Below are 19,269 nucleotides of genomic sequence, written 5' to 3'. Positions count from 1 at the left end.
GGGCTCTGTGCTGACAGCTGGGAACCTGGAGCCTGCTTCAGATTCTGTGTCTCCCTCTCTCTCTGCCCCTCCCCCATTCATGCTCTGTCTCTCTCTGTCTCAAAAATAAACACTAAAAAAAAAAAAAAAAAAAAAGAGTCGCATGCTCTACCCACTGAACCAGCCAGGAGCCCATTTCTTCACTTCTTAAGGGAGCTGGATAGATACACTTATGGCACCTTGGTTTCTCTTTACAACCATATTTTCTTTATGGCTGATACTTTTGTGTAATTTTGTATAAGTTGGGAGATTTCTTACTAATTTGACCCTGCTTGTCTAGTCTTTTTCCTTTCAGTATATAGTACTCCTTGTTATATTTTCAAAAGAATACTTTATAAAGAAAAAATATTCAGCAAATAAAGGAAATGAAAACCCCAATGGATGTTGTGTAAGAATAGGATTGTATCATTACCAGTGAAATTTTCTTTCCTATAAACAAAATGAGGAACCAGACTAAGAAGTATTAAGTATGCTTAAATATGCTGAGGTCTTGGAAATTGTAACTAAGAACGTGTATCACTGTACCGTGCTTAAGGGGTATAGCTTTCTCATTCTCTACATTCACTGGAATTTTGAGAAGTAGTGCCAAGTATATGTTGTGAGCTTTGTCCACTCTGAACTCAGTGGCAATGCAAGAGGCTCCTGGTTTGGTGGCCACATCTCAGGTTCGAAGAGGGAGGCAGTACAGGGGCAGAGTGGGCTGCATGGTGAGGCAGTGGTGCATATGGGCCTCAAGGGCTGGGCAGTGGTTTGGAAATTGCAGTAGTGGATGTGGTGAGGTGCTGCCCAGATGTCCCTTCAGGAGGAGACAGACACACATCGCCCAGCTGCAAGGAGAGCTGGCTGCTGATGGATCTCAGCTGAATCCCTCTCTGAGAACTGCCTTTTGCCAAAGGTTATACCTCCTTCCTGGGAGGAAGCCCACCTCTGGTGCCTGGTCAAAGGGGGGTGGAGGGCACAGCACCTTGACATAATTTCTGACATCCTGAAGGGCCACCCCAGCTCCAGAGCTTCAGATGGGATCCACTGAGGCCTGAGTTGTGGACGCATCATGGTTCACCTTCCCCCTTTGCCCAGTCCCGCACCCCTCGCTCCCTCAAGGGGCTTCCTGAGAGCTCCCCAGTAAGCCCTGCATGCAGATCTCAACATCTCACTGTCGGTTTCCAGGATGCCTGATGTAAGATAGTAACAGGCTTTCCAGGCAGAGGGTGGCTTTGGGAAACAGTCGAGATGTCCAGTTGGCTGGGGTGTTGTGTTGAGTGTAGGGGCAAGTGAGATAGAAATGTGGCAAAGGGGCAGGTCTGGGGGGTGGTGAGGATCTGCAGTTTTGAGCACACGGCAGCCTTATGGCCAATTTAGGTCAAATTACCAAAAAATTTTGTGGTATATCTCAGGGACCATATTATAATGAGAAAAGTAACTGAAAGAAGTCGGTTTATAATGTACTGTCATTTTGAGATGCAAATCCCATCATTAGTGAACCATAGTTTTTAAAACATTTTTTCAGGAAACAGGGATAGATCTGAGAGGATTGTCTACATAAGCAATCTCCACATGCATTTACAAAATAGCTGGTAGGGGTTAAAGAGATTGCCTCTTCACTTTCGAATACTTGTTCCTAGGTGAACAGAAACTATGTCCTACTAGGTATTAGAGATTATGTATGTTCTCTCTGAACCTACAACAACCCTGCAAGGCAGTATTAATGTACCAGTTTTAGGGATAGGGAAACTGAGGCTTAGATGGAATAAGGGACTTGCCTGGTGAGTAAGGGGTAAAGATGGGATTCAATCCCAGATTTCTTTAACTTAGAAGCTTCTGCTGTCCAAATCAGATGAGCAGGTCTCATGGAGCCCATGACCTGGGCCTCGTGCTCCAGGGCTCTGACTCACCAGGCCTAAGTGGTGACCAAGACATGTGCTTATTAACCCTTGTAAGTCATCTGTTCAAGTAACCAAAGTGGCGCTTCAGTAACTTAGCCGTTGATTTCAACAACGGCTCCTTCTTCAGTCACAATAATAATCATAAATAGCACTTCTATTTTTATTATTTGCAGAGCCCTTTCTATGCATGGTGTTGTCCGAGCTTCACAACAGGGCTCTGTGGTAAGTAGAACAAAGCATTAGCCCCGTTCTGTGGATGAAGGGACCGAGGCTCAAAGAAGCTTAGGTGCTCACTCACTTGGCTCAAAAGGGGCAAGACCAGACCCTGAATTCTCGTGTTCCCTTTTGTGTTCCAGGTCGCTTCTCTTAAGCCATTTACTTAAACATCTGAGAGGGAATGAGGCTCTAAGGAGAATGTATCTCTGTCTTTGACCTTGGTTGAACTTAATACTCTGTAAATACACCAAGATTGTCTGTGAACAATTCATCAGCCAAGAAATAAAAATGGCAAGTTCAAAGTGATTAAAAAGGAGGTTCGACCCTACTGTAACTTGCTGGGTAGACACCATATTCTGGCACCCTCGTACTTGACTATAATTATCTCTAATTATCATTCCATTCTGGTGGATGCTTTCTACTTTTATCAAAACCTGATCTTTCCCCTCATGTCACCTGCAAGGCCCTTTTTTCTAAACTCCGTAGGATTTGTCATTTAAAGGTGATTGCCATGTCTCACTAGCAAAAAATTCCCAGGTTATTGAAACAAGCACCTTCTTCTCTATATTTGGGGTTTTATATCATTGTTTACCTGACCCTTTGTGCTCTTTAAGTTTTAAGGATTTTTGTTAATTTTTTTCGACCTTTCTGATGCCTCTAAGCATGGTAGTTTTTGTTTGGGTTTCTGGCTTTGCAATATACCTGGTATTTGTTAGCACCACAGTCTTGCAGGAAAAAGGAATAGAGATGGGGATTCTCTGTAACTAGGAAAAATGGGATATACCAGATGTGGATGGGAAGAAGTATAGGAAGAAAGGGGGAGGGGAGGGACAGAAATGGCCTTCCTGAGAAAATACTTCCCTCTGGGCTCAGCCAGGCATTGGGACTTCTCTGTTTCTCAGAGAAATTCCCCCTCCCCCCCTTTTTTTTTTTAAATAAACTTCATGAAAGTGAATTGTGTGTGAAGGAAAAATGACCTCACAAATTACTCTGCTTTCCATGAAGTAAAAAAATCATCGTGGAAAATTTACAAGGAAAACAATTTAATTTCTCTATTTCTCTTGCCATATGATTTTCAATATTACTCAACACTTGGACCATCCCTGCTAAGTGTCTGTCCTTTTTGACCTCATTTGTATTTCCCAATCACTTTGTTTAGCAGCTTGCTAAATATAATGCCCCTTCACCCTAGGTCCTTTTTTCAACAGATGAAGGATGAGACAGGAAGTAGTGATATAATTTCCCTGGATTCACACTGCAAGTTAATGGCAGAGGCCAGGGCTGTGTGAGAACTTAGCACCAGCCCTTTTCCTAGCTCTGCTCTTGGGCACAAATAGTAGGAGACAGACCAGCCTTCCAGGGTGAGGACTTTATCAGAGATTAACAATTTGGTCTTAATAGAACACGGGTGGGCAAACCATAGCTAAGGGCCAAATCTGGCCTGCTGTCGGTTTTTTTACGGTCCTCAAGGTAAGAATTTTATTAGAGTTTTAAAAATCAAAAGAATAAGGATATTTCACAACACATAAAAATTATATGAAATCAGTTTCGTGTCCATAAATACAGTTGTACTGGAACACAGCCACACTTGTTTGTTTACATATTGTCTTTGGCTGCTTTCATGCTACAATGGAAGAGTTGAGTGGTTGCAACAGAAACTTGAAAAGCCTAAAATAGTTTATAATTTGTAAATTAGATGGCCTGCAAAGCCTAAAATATTCACCATAGTGCCTTTTATAGAAAAAGCTTACTGACCCCTGATATAGAAGATTCTGAGGGATGAGCCATGAAATAAGTATTAGTTTTTTGGCTCATGCCTGGGGCCCGCGTCTGTCAGCAATGGGAGGCAGAAAAGGGTGGGGCAGTGGAGAAGCTACAGGAAGATTCTAATTTTTCTCAGACTAGGGCCTGTATGAATCCCTAAGTATATCAAAGGACCCCACTCCCCTTTTAAAAACCAATTCTGAGGTTTTCAGTTATGGGAAAGGAAAACGACACTTAGAAAAGTTCAGTGACTTTCTGAAAGCTATGCACCCAGTCAGTGGTCTGCCTGTGACTTAAGCCCAGGAGTTTACGTTCAATGCAGGGTGCTTGAAGCACACCGTGCTTCTTCTGCAAGCTGGGCAGCCTGGGAGAAGCCAGGGCTGCTGGCGGGAAGCCTCTGTACTGAAGCAGGGGAGGCGGCCACCAGGCCTCCACTAGTGCTCCCAGATCACACCACTCTTTTTTTTTTTTTTTAATTGAAATGGCCTTTTTTTTTTTTTTTTCCAAGTTTATTTTGTGAGAGAAAGAGAGAGGAATAGAGAAAGGGAGAGAGAGAGAATCCCTGGCAGGCTCTGCACTGTTAATACAGAGCCCCTCACAGGGCTCAAACTCACCAACCGTGAGATCATGACCTGAGCCGAAATCAAGACACTTAACCCACTGAGCCACCCAGGCACCTAGATTGCAGCACTCTTGTGTTCTCTGCTAAACCTGGCAGTGCTAAGGGCCCGTGCGGTCACATCTTATTTCAGCAGCTGGAGTATGAATCCTTTGAATAGGGTTTCCAGATTTAACAAGTTAACATGCAAGATGCCCAGTTAAATTTGAATTTCAAATAAATGCTTTTTTAGTTCATGTATGTACCATGCAATATTTGAATCTATTTGTATGAGATATATTTAAAAAGTTACATGAAGAATTGTTTATTGCTTATCTGAAATTCTGATTTAACTGGACATCCTGTAATTTTTTTGATTACTCCTCTTTTGAGGGCAGGGATCAGGTACTTTACTCTTTATTTATCTACCTCTTTCCTCCCACGTCACCATCACTCCCACACGCAGCCCCACAGCACCTAACTGTGCCTTTCAAAGACACTTAGGTACTAAATTTAATGAAAACCACCCTCTTTCAGGCTAGGCACTAGCTCCCACCGAGGCTGAGGAGGCAGACATGTAAACAGATTCATTTCACTATATTCTGATTCCCACCAGTGGCAGGGTGAATCAAGAGCTGCGGGGGTCTCAGGGAGGGAGCCCCTCGGCCTCCAGGATACAAACTGAAAAGGCTTCCCAAAGGATGTGATCCCCAAGGTGAGATTTGAAGTATGGGTAGGAATTGATAGACAAGGCGAGGGAAGGGAATAGCATGCGTGGAGTCATATCTAAAGAAAAGGGAGGGACGCCTGAGTGGCTCAGTTCTTTGAGCCTCGGGCTCTTGATTTTGGCTCAGTTCATGATCTCGCAGTTCACGGAATTGAGCCCAAATTGGGCTCTGCGCTGACAGTGCGAAGCCTGCTTGGGAATCTCTCTCTCCCTCTCTCTCTCTCTCTCTCTCTCTCTCTCTCTGCCCCTCTCCAGTTCGTGTGTTCACGTGGGCTCTCTTTCTCTTTCTCTCTCTCAAAATAAATAAACATTTTTAAAAAAGAAAAGAAAAGGGGATGGTGTGCCCAGGAACAGAGAGATAAGCTGGGTGATTGGTGCACTGGTATCTGGGACACAGTAGGCACTTGATAAACAGTGATCCAGAGATTTGCCCCAAAGGCTAAATTCGGTAGCTCTTTAGAAGTGGCCCTAGAATTAAGACCACACAAGATCCTTGTGCTCAGTACTGTGACTCTAACTACCAGTGCTTGGGCCATTAACCTTGCAGCCTTTTCAGTCAAGCAAATGTTCTTGGAAACTAATTGCCTGTTTGCTTCAGGTTAGTTTCATGATATAGTTGGCATGTCCTACACCATGGCATGAAAGAAATCCCATAGTGAAGTCTAATATTCACTTACTGTTCTTGAACTAGTGATGGGAAAGAGACCCATGCCTACTTGGGCCTGAGGCTGAGCATTTCATCTACCTTGAGGATCTAACTGGCCATGGTGACTCTCTGTGAGGTAAAAAGGAGTCTGTCAGTAGTCAGCCTTATTCCTGTTAACATTAACCTCATGCTTTGCTGTCCTTAGTCTTTTTTCAAATAACACTAATAGATAATATAATATGCATGGTATCTTGTATGTGTCCCTCTTCTCTACTTTTCCATCTTGCTAGGTATCCAGGAGCCTGCACTGTATGGGCAGTCTCAGTGGACAACCTTACCCTCACTTTGGAGGGCAGTTGGTCAGTGAGGTGGCTCTGTCCCTGCTGAGTCACTCTAAGTTCACTGTGTCCCTCTACAAAAGTCTACAGTTTTCATCAATCACCTTTTCCTTATAGCAGCCCTCTGGTTCCAGTAAGTGCTTCCTTCCCTTGGTCCTCCCCTGCTGCAGGCTTTGGGTAGTAATGGCTCCCCACTCTTGCTTGCCATAGGGTATGCATTTTTCCTGGTTGTTTTTCCTAAATACTGCCCACACCTTGATAAACAGTCATCACTTTATTAAACTCTCCTGAAGTGTACCATTTATTTCTTGATGGAATCCTGACTGATGCAGATAAAATAAGTATCAGGACAATAATTTATTTGCTTATTAATTTCTATTTACAATACTAAAGATGGAGGAAAAGCTAATTCAAGGTCATACTTCACTCTATTGTACATTTTGAACAACAGGTGACTGTTATGTAGGAAAATACGTTGGTTTGGAAAATAAACTGCATTTCAACTTAGTTAATATCTCTAGGGTGTCTCTGGTGTTAAACACAAAACAAGTGAATTATTCAAGAGAGTTGCCTTTTTTTTTCTGCAGGTGCAGATATAATGGTAAAGAACATGAGTTTTGATGTCAGGAAGATTTAGTTTTGAATCTGAGCTCTTTTAGTTACTTCCTTGTGGTTAAGGGATAAGTTGCTTCCCGTGGCCTTATCTATAATATGTGAATGATAATTCCTCTCTCACACAGTGGTTGTGACAGTTAGGTGAGATATCAGGTAGAGGACCTGAATAGACATTTTTCCAAAGAAAATATACAAATGGCCAATAGGTACATCCCTAGTCATCAGGGAAATGAAAATCAAAACCATGAAGAGATATCACCTCATACTTGTTAGGATGACTATTATTAAAAAGACAAGAGCTAACAAATTTTGGGGAGGATGTGGAGAAAAGGGAACCCTTGTACAGTATTGGTAGGAATGTAAATTGGTGCAGCCCCTCTAGAAAACAGTATGGCCGTTCCTCAGAAAATTAAAAAAATAAAACTGCCATATCATCCAGCAATCCCACTCCTGGGTATATATCTGAAGGATATGAAAGCAGGATCTGAAAGAGAAGTATCTGCACTCCCACATTCATTGCAACATTATTCACAATAGCCAGAATGTGGAAACAACCTGCATGTCTGGCAATGGATGAATGTGGTGTTTATACAATGGAATATTATTCAGCCACGAAAAAGAAAGAAATCCTGCCATTTACAACAGTGCAGATGAATCTGGAGGGCATTATGTTAAGTGAAACAAACCACACAGAGCAAGATATATATTGTATGGTATCACTTATATGTGGAATCTTTTTAAAAAAGCCAATTTTGGGGCGCCTGGGTGGCTCAGTTGGTTAAGCATCAGACTTCGGCTCAGGTCACGATCTCACTGTCCGTGAGTTCGAGCCCCGCGTCGGGCTCTGTGCTGACTGCTCAGAGCCTGGAGCCTCTTTCGGATTCTGTGTCTCCCTCTCTCTCTGAACCTCCCCCGTTCATGCTCTGTCTCTCTCTGTCTCAAAAATAAATAAACGTTAAAAATTTAAAAAAAGCCAACTTCATATAAACAGAGAGTAAAATGGTGGTTGCTGGTGTCTGGGGGAGGGGAAAATAGGAAGATGTAAGTCAAAGGGTACCAAATTTCACTTATAAGATGAATAAGTTCTGAGGATCTAATGTATAGAATGGTGACTGTAAGTAAATAGCACCATATTTTACACTTGAAATATCCTGACAGATCTTAAGTATCTCACCACACACACACACACACACACACACACAGAAGATAATATTTATAAAACACTTAATTTGTTGCCTGATACATAATAGGAATACTAAAATGCCTAAGTAGGTATTTCCCCCCAGAATGCAAAAAAACACCAATTTAAAGGGATAAGGCATCTCTGTGCTGATTACCTCATTATTTACAATATCCAAATAATGAGAGCAGCCCAAGTGTTCACTGATAGAGGAATAAAGAAGATATGGTATACACACACACACACACACACACACACACACACACACACACATATACACACAATGGAATATTATTAAACCATAAAAAAAAAGAATTCTTCCCATTTGGAACAACATGGATGGGGCTGGAGACTATAATGCTAACTGAAAAGAGTCACTCAGAGAAAGACAAATACCATATGATTTCACTCATTTATGGAGTTTTAGAAACAAATGGCCAAAGGAAAAAAAGACAGGGAGAGAGAGACAAACCAAGAATCAGACTCTTAATTATAGACAGCAAACTGATGGCTACCAGAGGGGAGATGGGAGGGGAGATTGGTGAAATAGGTGATGGGGATTAGCACCAGGTGATGCTCATGGAATTGTTGAATCACACCTGAAACTAATATTACACTGGCATTAAAATAAAAAGCTTAATAAAAAATACCTAAGTGAGGCTTACAGACATCATTTTAATTGTGTGCAGCAATAAGCCTTGGATTCTAGAACAGAAGCTTCCCATAGAACTTTCTGCAGTAATGGAACTGTTCTATATTTGCACTAATATACACCTATTGAATACTTGAAATGTGGCTAGCTGAATTTTCAATTTTATTTAATTCTAATTAAATTGAAATGGCCACATATGGCTCATGACTACCATAGTGGACTACGGTAAACAGTAGGTCAGAAGAATAAACTTAAAAGTAACAAGTCATTTTGTAAGATCACCTGTGCCATTTGGACATGTGGTCATAAAAGCTATCAGTCGGATACAGTCAGAAGTATCAACTGTTCATGCTCCCAGAAGCTGACATGATAATAGTGTATGCTATACTCATATAAGAAATTTTTGTACTAGAGAAAGCAGATAGATTGAAATTATATGCAAATACATAAACATGCACACACTTTAAAGGGAATATTTTGGATAAATTTATTTTAAATCAGATTACCTGGATAATTATTCCCAATTTCTCCTTCTGCTTTGGTTCACTGAATATGAATATGAATATGGATCTGGATATGAGGACTTCTCTGCTTTTGCCCTTCCACAGTCCATGGTGTGCATACTTTCATAGTGGCATGCTTGGTAGCACTGCCAAGCCCAGTTGGGCCTCCCAGTCCTCAACAAGACCATGTAGGAAGGTACAACCCACTGATTGGAATTGACATGTGAGACACAGCCTATTTCCCGCCCTGGATTTAAGAACATTTTTTAAGGAATGCTTGGGTAATCTGGAAAGAGATTTGTAAATTATATACTAAAAAATAAATAGAGTTATATAATTTTAGAGCCAGAGAAGGCTCAAAACATTGTTATATTTTTCTTGGACTTGCTCTATTTTCCTATACACAAATGTACCATATCTGCTGCGTGTCTTCTGATTACCACCTCCCACTCCCCCCCTCCCCCCAGATCCAGTGCCCACCCTTCTCCACCCAGATGTGTGCCCTGGAAGGCTGACCTGTGGACTGATCACTGGGCTTCCAGTTGAAATTGGCCAGTTGGACGCACCAGCAGATCTGGCAATCAGATAAGAGTGAAATTGGGGTATTTATTCTGCTCCCTTCCTGTGAGGACAATGTGGACTGTCTGGATCCTAATACTGTGAGTCATAGCTCCTGTCACCTGTTAGGGACCCTCTCCTCACAATTCTCTTTCCTTGGAAACAGCTCTTTCTCATGGCCTCTTGAGGCCTAGGGACAGTAAAGGGAGTACTGTTTTTGCTGCCCCAGATGCTACACTATTTCTTGTTTCCCCATACCCTGGCCAGTTCTCTGAAAAGAGCCTCTTTATCATAAACTCTCCTCATATTTCACAAATTGAGTGTGCTGTTATTTTCTGATGGGACTTTGATATATCTATGAAAGAGTATCTGGATGTCCTCTCTCTGGGCCTTTCTTCCTAGAGGCCATTGCTACAGGGATAATTTAGGACATTGCTTTTTTAAAGCAGTTCTTTAATCTCACTGCCTTACCAGACATCAACTCAGACCCCTCTGGGGTGAGTCATTCTATTTGTGTGGGTGGGGTTTGTTAAAAAAATTTAAGAATTTTCTCAAAAGTCCAAGTGCATAGCCCCAAATAAAATAAACAACTGAAAAAAAAAAAAAAAAGGACTGTGCGTTTAAATGCCTTGGACAGTGACCCACAACTCAGCCCCTCCTTTCTGGGCAGGATGTGGTCAGAGTACTATACACGGCTAAGAAATTTCCCTTTGGGGCCGTTTGTTCATGCAGTTTGGTGTGGATGAAATCAATTCCAAGTAATACCTAGAAGTTGAGGTGTTATATGTACAGTATTAGTTGAAGAGCTTTGGAAGAGTCAGGATAGCATATTAATTTTCTCCTCTCCCAAAGACTGTTAAAAATGGTTCTTGGTAGGACTCCTTTCCTTTATTTTGGTCACAAGCAGTAAAAGTCTGGCTTTCTATGGCATGCAGTGACAGACGGAGACCCACCTGGACCCTTGCCTATCTGGTGTAAAGCGTGCAAAAGTGCTAAAAACTCCCTGCTCAGAAATACCTTTCTTCCCAGAAGTTCTGTCACAATTCCAAAAATTCCCATTATGAACATGTTACCTTAAGGGTATTACAGAGTGATCTGTTTTACTGGGTTAAGGTATCGTTTTGTGGGATAAGGACATTGCACATCAGCTGGTTGATGTCTTGGCAGAACGAAATGTAACTATCGCCTCCTGGCATCATTTGTAGAGAGAATGGGAAGATAAGGGTCCTGGTTGGGAAGGAGGTAAACAAAGGTGTGAGGCTTACAGAATCACTCAGGAACTAGACCTGTTAGGGAGAACACAGTGGTGAGTTAGTGAGTACAGGGGCCACTGAGGTGCCTGAGTGTGCCTGGGTATGACTAACACTGTCATCAACTGTGCTGAAACGTGAAAATACGGTCCATGTAAAGTGTTTGGGTCAAAGCTTAATAAATAGATTTCCTTTTCTGTGCCACTCATAATGTGGCTGAAAGCTGTCCCAGGCAGGAGATTGTCAAAGGATACCTAAGGATGTGTCAGAGCTTGAAGAACTAGACCATTATGATAAATCAGGAGCCAGAATGGCAATCATCTGTCAGGCTGACTGTGATTAATTGGTAGTGACTGCCTGAAGTGCAGTTAAGGAGTGTGAGGTGGCATCTAGTCACAATGAATAAAAATGACATTGTTGATTACAGTGGGCTTATGAGTGTGGGCTTGGACTTGGAGGTAAGGGGAGGTGATACATGTGCCACACATTTGCTAGGCCTACCAAGGGTCTTTTTCTGCTTTATTCCATAATCAATGTGATTGCTGGGTTTTGGGGGGCCTTAGACAGGCTTCAGGAATCCCTAGTACCACCTTCCTGGGGATTTCCTGTCACTGGATCAGTTTACAAAGAGTATATGCATGAAACTTTTCATTTCTTCCTATGATAAAATCTGTTATTTGGGCTAGATGCCAGATGATGGTTTGGGGATCCAGGCTGGGGTCTAACAGGCCAGGAAGAATCGTCTCCAAAAGGAATGACTGGTGAGGAACATATCTTCATATGCTTCTTTTCTCATTCCACACCTCTACACCAGGTCAGGACTGCAGGAAGCCCTAGGAGTCATCCTTGACTCCTCTCGTTCCCTCACATTCTCCATCTAATGTATCGGTAAGAGCTGACAGAATATATGCTCATATGATGCACTTCTCACCCCTACCACTGCCACTTCAGTCCATCTCTCCTCTGGTCTGATGGCATAGGTTCCTGTCTGGCTCCCTGCTTTCACTCTTGTGCTTTGCAGTCTGTCTCCTCACACGTTTTTAAAAACATAAACCAGGTTACATCATTCTTCTGCTTACCACTGTCCAACAGCTTTCCAGCACACCGGAGTATAATCAGAAGGCCTCACCATGGCTTCAGATATCCATGTGATCTGTGGTCTGATCCCTGTGCTCTGGTTTCTCTGGCTTCATCCCCCCCATTCTCTTTCTCTCTCCCTCTCTTCCAGCCATCCTGGCCTACCTTCTGTTCCTCCATCTTGCCAAGCTCATTTCCATCTCTGCCCCTTTGCTGGATATGTTCTCCCCCCAAATCTGATATGGCTTTCTCTCTCATTCTTTCAGGTCTCTTTCAAGTGTTACCTCCTTTCTTGACTCCTTTATCTGAAGTGACACCTCCTCCCCAGGTTACTCCCTGTTCTCTAACCTTTATTTTTTCTTCTTGGTGCTGCTCATTACTAGTGGATACCATGTTAAATCATTATTTATGTATAGATTTTTCTTTCCTCCTCCCTGGAATGTAAGTCTTTGAGGGCAGGATCTTGTTTATTGTCATAGTATTTAGAAGAATATCTAGAACATAGTACGTATTCAGGAAATATTTATCAAATGGATGCACGGATTTTGAAAGTGAAGCATCTTCACTAGGCCATGCGGTTGCATGTCAAATCATGTGGAGGATCAAGACGATGTGCAAATCCATGGCAAGGAGTGGTGCCTGAGTGGCAGGACCAGCTAACTGGTGGTCTAACTAAGGGCTGATTGGGGAGCCTCGTAGCAGGGGAACAGTCAGAAAGTACAGAGCTTCCAGGGAATTGTGAGTCAATGTCAGAATCCAAGAAAATGATTGTGACAGCACACAAGAGTTCCTAGCACGAAGACATTAACATTGAGACACTTTCTCAGATGGAAGGCTTTCTAAACACTTATGCCTAGAACAGGGACCACAGTGTAGGGACTGAGTAGAGTCTGAAGTAGAGCTTAGTTCAGAGATGGCAAACAGGTTAATCAATCCACTGAATTCTACAGAGTCTGGAGAGAGACTCACAATCAGCTCCTAATGCACCATGGCTGCCACCTCCTTGCAGATGCTGTCCCAGAAACCAATTCTTCAAGGGAGATGTCACTGTGCTGATGATCCCCAAGAGGCCAGAGACCAATGAGTTCAGTGGCCCACTTACATCTCACATTGGGGAACTCCACTCAGCAGCAGGGGCCTCTGCACTGGCTGGGAATCCCCACTGCAGCAGCAGCCTTTGCGGGGTTGAGCTGCAAGCTACTTTTCAGATTTAGCACACAGCCTTGTGAGGAGACAAAGTTGTATTGCCTCTGACGAGAAACAAAGCCAGTGATGTTGACATATATGGGAAATGGGAAGATATCCAGAGGTTGGAAGCAAATCTCCAAGCTGGAAGTGTGGCTTGTACTGATCTTTGTGTGTCCCCATCCTCAACTGTGTTTGCAGGCTTCCAGGATCTATGTAGAAAGAAGTACATTGCTGTGTGTTTGTAGCTCCGCCCATCATTTGAGGGTAAGTAGAAAAGAGGTTTGGCGTGGCTTTCAGAGGAAGTAAGGTGAAGATTCTTCTCTCCCAGCCTAAGTAAACCACTTAGGCCTTTCATGACTCAGAAACCACAGACCCCACAGCCAACATGCATCTATTCATTCTTGTCTACAAATATTGATTGAAAGCCTATTGTGTGACTAACACAGTACTTGGTTTGAGGATGTAATGGTAAAGTAAGATTAACTCTCTCCCCTCAAAAGTAGATAATCTCATTCTAGTGTGGAACATTTTGCAACATGGAGGACAACGTAATCTAGTAGCAAGGAATGTAAGCTGCTGCCACTCACTAGACTGTGTGATATTGTACAAGTCACTTCCTTTCTCTGCATTTTAATTTTCTCATGTATATTTCCAGGACATTACCCATGTTAGGGGATTTAATAAAATAATGCCTATCAAGTGTTTAGCCTATGTGTCAGTAAATGTAAGCTATGATTCTGGTTATGATTTTATGGTAAGAGTTGGTAGACAATGCTGTGGGGGTACATTTATATATCAAAATACCATATTTCTAGACAAATGTATTTATATTCAAGACTAAGCCCATAAAACACTTGAGTAATTGGAGATTACATTTTTTTTTCCTTTCCTGTCCAAGACCCTCTCTATCCAAATCTATCTTCTTTCCCCTTTCTGGAAGCCTTGAGTGCCCTGGATCTTTCTCTGATTTTCTCTGTCAATGCTTCTCTCAGTGGATTGGTAGATGGGAATGAATCCAAGCAAGATATGTATGTCACATTGTCACTGATTTAGAGCATTGCCCTTCCTGGAGGTGTTCTCATCTCACCCAAAGAATGGCATCATTTCAGGTTATCAGTAAAATTGCCTTTTCTGAAAGTAATGAAGGAGCTTGGTATTTGTACAGGAGGAGAGCAGATCTCTTCCTGTACAAAAATGGAATGGTCTCAACAGTAGACTCCACACATGGGAACTTGGTTCACAACAGAGACAGCAATATAAACCTACGGAGAGGGGAAGAATTATTCTTCAAGTGTTGGGATAATTGGTGGAAAGGAAATCCCTACCTCAGAGTTTAGACACAAGTAAATTCCACATAGAATTAAGATGTACATATGAAAAGGAAATTTTATAACTTTGAGCAGAAAACATAGGGGACTTTTAAACATAGGGGCTTATGTCTCAAAAGGCATACACCAAAAGGAAAAGTTTTAAAATATTATATTGAAATATAATTCTGTACCAACAAAGACACAATAAACAAAGTATAAGCTTCAGACTTAGAAAAGATATTATAATGCCTATAACCAACCAAGAATTCTTAATAAAAATTTATTTTAAAAAAATTCCTATGGATCAATAAGAAAAGATAATCAAAGAAAAGTGGGCAAATAATATGAACTGGACCCTCACAGAAAAATAAACTTAATCTCATTAATAACAATGAAAATTCAAATTAAAACCATAGTGTGATACTATTTTACACCCTGAGCCTGGCCAAAATGATAATATCTGGTAAACCCAGTTTTGATGAGGCTGTGGGGAGACACATCTCACATATTGCTGGTTAGAGTGTGTCGGCAACATTACCCTGGAGAGCACATTGGCAATATCTATCAAATCAAAGAAGTGCATAACCTAAGACCTAGAAATTCCACTTGTAAGTATATATCCTAGAAAATCTCTTGCACATGTATACAAAGAATGATATTTTCATTATTGGAAAGGCAAAAAACTGGGATGAATTAAGGCCCATCTGTAGCAGGATAGATAAGTAAGTTGTGAATTAGTCATATAATGCAATCTTATACAGCACTTAAAATGAATGAGATAGAGCTACATGTACCAATATGGATCAATTAATCTCTGAAGGATAACATTGACATACAAATAGCAAACTACAGAAGGATCTAAATTATATGATACCTTTCAGATAAAAATATACAAACACACCAAACTTTATACTGTTCACATTATATGTTTATTATATGTTATATTATACTGGGTTTATTATATGTTTACATAAAATATATGTAGCTTATATGTATTTATTATATATGTACATCTAAATCATATGTTTATTTATTTTTTTAAAGTTTATGTATTTTTTAAAATTATTTTTAACATTTATTTATTTTTCAGAGAGAGAGAGAGAGAGTGAATAGGGAAGAGGCAGAGAGAGAGGGAGACACAGAATCCAAAGCAGGCTCCAGGCTCCAAGCTGTCAGCACAGAGCCCGACGCAGGGCCTGAACCCATGAACCGTGAGATCATGACCTGAGCTGAAGTCAGATGCCCAACCGGCTGAGCCACCCAGGCACCCCTAAAGTTTTTGTATTTTGAGAGAGAGAGAGAGAGAGAGAGAGAGAGAGAGCAAGCAGTGGACGGGCAGAGAGGGAGGGAGAGAGAGAATCCCAAGCAGGGTCTGCACTGTCAGTGCAGAGCCTGATGCAGGGCTTGAACTCATGAACTGTTGAGATCATGACCTGAGCCGAAATCAAGAGTTGGAGCCACCCAGGCACCCCTAAATCACATGTTTTTTTGTTGTTGTTGTTTTTTCGTTTTTTTGTTTTTTAAACACGTATATGTTGTTTGTGTAAAAATACTAGAAAGTATCAGAAATGAACATGGGCAGAACAAATATCAACCTGAAGACAGTTTGGAGATGGAAGAAGGAGAAGGGGATAGTAGTAGTTTGGTGGGGAAAGTCTTCAATAAGATTTGGATGAAATATGATAAAAATGCTATTATTAAATCTCGGTTGTTGAAAGATGTTTATACTTTTCCATATGTTTGGCATTTTAAAATTAAAAGAACCAGTTCCCTTTCTTGATGGTGAGACCGGCCTTCCTTATGGTTTTATCAGTTAGCTCTCTGATAAGATATTGTGTGATGGGGGTCTATTTATTCCCTATAGTACCTCCTGGATTTGTAGTACTTGGTTTGAGTCTACCTCATGTTCTCTTCTTTGGAGAAAGGGCTTATCTAGGGCAGGGATGCCATGTGTAGGTGTGCAGTCCCTTCGTTGTACAAAGGTGCTGGCCAGGTGGGGTCTGAAACACAGTCCATGTTCTGCTCCCCAAGCGATGGCCCTGATACAAGACTGTACCCTTGCATGGCTGTGTAGGGGCCTTTTGCTAATTCAGGTGTCTGAGGAAGAGTCTTTCTAATCTGACCATGTAATAGGCAGTGCCTTTTTCTATTTGCACAAAGGCACACTCTAGTGGAAAAGCAGACCTGACCTAGGAGATTAAGGCCACAGCCAGAGTTTCCCAGGCTTATTGGGGTAGATATTCACCCAATCTTTGAGAAGACGGTTGGAAACATGTTTATCCTGCATGGGACAGCCAGAGAGAGGCTGGAGGAGAATCCAAATCACTCACCAGTTGTTTCCCAACATGTTCTAAGTCCACAGCACATAGGAGCCAACCAGGTCCTGCAGACCCGCCCCCTCCTCACCAAGAAGCACCCACATGAATATCACTTGGCAACTTCTTTTATAAATTTGTGGGCATTTTCTTATGACTTTGAATGGGAAGGTGTGATTGATGTGTGAATTAGATCTTCACTGGGAAGGCAAACTTAGGTGTCAGCATTTATTTGAGGTGAATTTTCTGATTTAATTTATTTCACCTGGTGTGTTTACTTAGCATCTGCTTTCTAGGTATTGAGTACAAAATAAACAGGTATTTATATTCTGTGCTCCAAAAGTTACAACAAATCCTTAAAAAATTTGTACTGATACTGCTTTGAGGATGATAGTTATTGGATTGATATATTATTGTTGAATCCTTCTGTCTGAATAAAGATACAACTATAACTTAAAGTCAAAATAGTTCAGATTCTATAAAGTATAAGATTCATCACTGGCCCATTTTTCCTTTCAACTAATCATCCAAGACACATGAGTCTTGAGTGCCTCATGGTTTTATCAGTTAGCTCTCTGATAAGATATTGTGTGATGGGGGTCTATTTATTCCCTATAGTACCTCCTGGATTTGTAATACTTGGTTTAAGTGTGCTAGGTGCTAAGGATAGAAGATTGAATAATCTTCTTTTCCTCAAGGAAGCCAGACATTCAAAGAATTACACTTCAGTGTTTTAAGAGCAGTAAGAGAAGGGAATCCAGGAGACTGGCATGCCTAACTCAGCAGCTGGTTGAGGGCATGTGTTTGTGTCACTGCAGACTTCCTGGGGGAGGTGATGTCTGAGCTGGATTAGAGTCTGCAGTGGGGAAGGACATTCAGGTAGAGGAGGCAGCGTGATCCAAGGCACTATATATGACATTTGGTTTTTGTTGTTGTTGTTCACCCAGATGCCGTTTTCTTTTCCTGATGACCCTTTGGGAACTCCCCCTCTACTAAGAGCAGTCTTGGTGGAGCTGTCAGTCAAGGGACTCTGAGATCCAAGCTCTAGGCAGTTGAGCCAAGCTAGGCTCATGGAATTCTCTTACCCAGGAATCTGACTCTTTAGCCCAATTATTGCAATGAAGGAAAATGGTTGTTGCAGAGACCTAAAAATAATGTTCATAGTTCCTGCCTAGATCCCAGACTTGTTCTGGTTCTCAGATTTTTCCATGCTTGATTCTTTAGTTTTTCCTTCAATTCTGTGAGCTATCTCATATCCTTACAGTAAAATCTGTTTTGCTTGTTATCCAGAATCAGTGTATATTGCTTACAACTGAAAAACCCGAAGTGATACAAGAAAAAAAATCAATGGTGGAAGCTATTAGTAGCAGTCTAAGAAGTCTACTTATTATCTACCAGAACTCCTTAAGGAAAATTTCCAAATGCTTCAGAGATGGGAAGGAGAGAAAGAAAGAAAGAAAGAAAGAAAGAAAGAAAGAAAGAAAGAAGAGAAAGAGAAATGGAAGGAAGGAAGGAAGGGGAAAGGAAGAAGGAAAAAAAAAGATTTCTTTATCATACCATGACCAAGCACCTTCCCATATGGTGTGATGGGAAGGTACATTCCTGAGGATGGCTGGGTTTGCAGGGTGGACCCCATCGGCATCATTTAAACTCCTGCCCCTGGCCAGCCTTGGTCTCTTCCTCCCTGGACTGGCTGTTACATACAACATGCAGGAGAAAAGGAACAGTTTGTTGCTGCTTCACACAGAGCCCAGCTGGAATCTGCCAGAGACTGCTCTGCATCCGGAGACAATTTACCTTGTTGGCCCTCAGGGCAAAAATGAAGATGACAATGAGCCAAGGATGTCAGATTTTCAGACTGCTGCTGGCTGAGTTTCTTAGGTTCTAGTCTGCAAGCCTGAAGTCTATATTAAAGTGGAAACAATTAAAAGCTCTGACTTTTTCATTGTATTGTAATTACAGCAACATCTCTGGTACAAATTATAACTCACTTACTATTCTAGGCAGTTAGCATCTGGACTGCCACCAAGGAAACCCTTTTTAGGTTATAAAGGGGTATCACTGGGTGCCCTCAGAAAGCTGGAGACTCATAAGGAAGAGGCTTTACTCAAGGCAGAAACAGGGGGAGGGTTATACTCTTCATAGATGAGGCGTCTTATTGAAAATACTTGGGTTCTGACACCCCCTGGAATATTATTGATAGTTAGAAGCCTTTATTTGTTATCTTCATTATTGTGTATATTGCTGTTATCAGAATTTATCCGCAAAATGATCATGGGAGTTTAGTCTGCAGGGAACTACTTTATGAATTTATGTGAATTTTTACTTAAATTAAATTTTTGCTTTCTTTACCATTTCTCTGTCGGAGGCAGCCAATGGAGAATTTCCTTTGGCAGATATATAGGATGTC

At 41.5% G+C, this 19,269-nt stretch overlaps 1 long non-coding RNA gene across 1 annotated transcript; it reads left to right on the top strand.

Moving 5' to 3' along the window:
• Positions 1-471: 471 nt before the first annotated feature.
• Positions 472-18,793, top strand: LOC125932662 (uncharacterized). Its single transcript, XR_007460716.1, has 5 exons — positions 472-2,144; positions 9,629-9,820; positions 11,784-11,857; positions 13,433-13,498; positions 18,150-18,793. It is a non-coding gene; the product is annotated as an uncharacterized LOC125932662 (long non-coding RNA).
• Positions 18,794-19,269: the final 476 nt, after the last annotated feature.

This window comes from Panthera uncia, chromosome D2 (genome assembly GCF_023721935.1).
Source record: "Panthera uncia isolate 11264 chromosome D2, Puncia_PCG_1.0, whole genome shotgun sequence".
In the NCBI taxonomy this organism is placed as follows: Eukaryota; Metazoa; Chordata; class Mammalia; order Carnivora; family Felidae; genus Panthera; species Panthera uncia.
The sequence above is the reverse complement of the archived record's forward strand: the minus strand, read 5'-3'. Positions and strand labels throughout refer to the sequence as shown.